A 2,500-nucleotide genomic window follows, 5' to 3' on the forward strand; every position below is an offset into this window, starting at 1 on the left:
CAGAAATTGAGCCAGCCTCGGTCATGATTTGAGTCACTCTCGGTCAGAAATTGAGCCAGGCTCGGTCAGAAATTGAGTCACTCTCGGTCAGAAATTGAGCCAGCCTCGGTCATGACTTGAGTCACTCTCGGTCAGAAATTGAGCCAGCCTCGGTCATGATTTGAGTCACTCTCGGTCAGAAATTGAGCCAGGCTCGGTCAGAAATTGAGTCACTCTCGGTCAGAAATTGAGCCAGCCTCGGTCATGACTTGAGTCACTCTCGGTCAGAAATTGAGCCAGCCTCGGTCATGATTTGAGTCACTCTCGGTCAGAAATTGAACCAGGCTCGGTCAGAAATTGAGTCACTCTCGGTCAGAAATTGAGCCAGCCTCGGTCATGATTTGAGTCACTCTCGGTCAGAAATTGAGCCAGCCTCGGTCATGATTTGAGTCACTCTCGGTCAGAAATTGAACCAGGCTCGGTCATTTTTTGAGTCACTCTCGGTCAGAAATTGAGCCAGTCTCGGTCATTTTTTGAGTCACTCTCGGTCAGAAATTGAGCCAGCCTCGGTCATGATTTGAGTCACTCTCGGTCAGAAATTGAGCCAGCCTCGGTCATTTTTTGAGTCACTCTCGGTCAGAAATTGAGTCACCCTCGGTCAGAAAATTTGGCTGGCTCGGTCAGAAATTGAGTCACGACCCACCAGAAATTGAGCCAAGGCTGGTCAGAAATTGAGTCACGACCCACCAGATTTGCACCACGACCCACCGTGACCGACCACTATGCACCAACTATGAACCATTCAAATTTTTTTTGAGCACTTCTTGGATCAAACATCTCTTCTAACATGCCTAAGTATGCTGGGAAGGTTTGGGGGTGAAAGACCTTCATCCTCCATTTTTACCAATTTTCCGATTTTACCATGTTTTGGTAAAAAAATCATTAAAATTCAATCCCTTGGAGGATGGCTGAGATTTTTGGTGGACAGGTCAGTTATATTATTATGTGGGTGCATGCAAAAAATCAGATCAAAATTCGATGCCTAGATACGTTTTTCTATTTTTCCGGATTTACGTATTTTCGTTTCTTAAAAAAATTATTAAAAAATATTCACTTGGCAAAAAATTCTCTAATTTGGTGAGCACAAATATATTATTTTTCTAAACAATACTGCAAAAAATCAGATCAAAATTCGATCTGTAGCTCCCAAAAATGGACTTATGTCTGCTCAGAAAAAGGGTATCTACTTGTACAAAATTCACTTTTGCATATTAGCCTATTATAGGGGGAGGGTGTGTCTCAGCAGAAACCCAGCGCACCTTGGCTGGTCTGGGCAAGCCACGGGGCCTTTCCCTCACACTCTGTGGGCATTTCTAAGCCTGCGTTGTGTTCTCCCGTGGCAAATTTTGAATCAAAATTTTTCTTCAATCAAACCGAAAATTTGACCGACTTCGGCCGAATTTTTTGAAAATTTTCGAAAAACTCCAGATTCGTTCTATCATCATTCTAACCCATATTTTGGCCTATCCAGCCTTCGTTTAGCCACATTTTAGCCATCTTGACCCACCCGAGGGACGGTTTATGCTCTTTTGAGCTAATTTTTGTTGGGTTTTCTCTTCATTTTTCATCCATCACCGAGTTTGCACCAAATATGCCTTACCCTATAACTCGTCCAGCCCATTTTCCCTTTGATCACCATTATTTCCCAAAATTGCACCAAATCTAGCCTAGTTTCTACCTTGCCTAACCTACCCGAGGGACGGTTTATGCTCTTACGAGCTAATTTTTGGTGGGTTTTCCCTTTGTTTACCATTACTGACCGAATTTGCACCAAATATGGCCTACCCTTTCACTTGTCCAGCCCATTTTCCCTCAGTTCATAATCCTTGCCCAAAATTGCACCAAATCTAGCATATTTTCTATCTCTCCCAACCCACCCGAGGGACGGTTTATGCTCTTTTGAGCTAATTTTTGGTGGGTTTTCCTTTTGTTTATCATCCTTGATCGAGTTTGCACCAAATATGCCTTACCCTATCTCTTTTCTAGCCTATTTTCCCTTTGATCATCATCCTTGCCCAAAATTGCACAAAACCTAGCCTACTTTCTTTGTTGCCCAACCCACCTGAGGGACGGTTTATGCTCTTACGAGCTAATTTTTTGTGGGTTTTCCCTTTGTTCACCATCCTTGCTTGAATTTGCACCAAATGTGGCCTACCCTTTCCCTTGTCCAGCCAAATATGGCCTTCCCTTTCTCTTTCCCAGCCAAATTTCCCTTTGTTCATCATCCTTGCCCAAAATTGCACCATACCTATCATAGTTTCTTTCCTACCCAACCCACCTGAGGGACGGTCTATGCTCTTGCGAGCTAATTTTGGGTGGGTTTTGCCTTTGTTCATCATCCTTGCCTGAATTTGCACCAAATATGGCCTACTCTGTCACTTGTCCATCCCATTTTCCCTTTGTTCATCGCCTTTGTTCAAAATTGCTCCAAACCTAGCCTTCTTTCTTGTATTTTGTTCCT

The sequence above is a fragment of the Cajanus cajan genome, chromosome 8, assembly GCF_000230855.2.
Source record: "Cajanus cajan strain Asha chromosome 8, NIPB_CcT2T_4, whole genome shotgun sequence".
In the NCBI taxonomy this organism is placed as follows: Eukaryota; Viridiplantae; Streptophyta; class Magnoliopsida; order Fabales; family Fabaceae; genus Cajanus; species Cajanus cajan.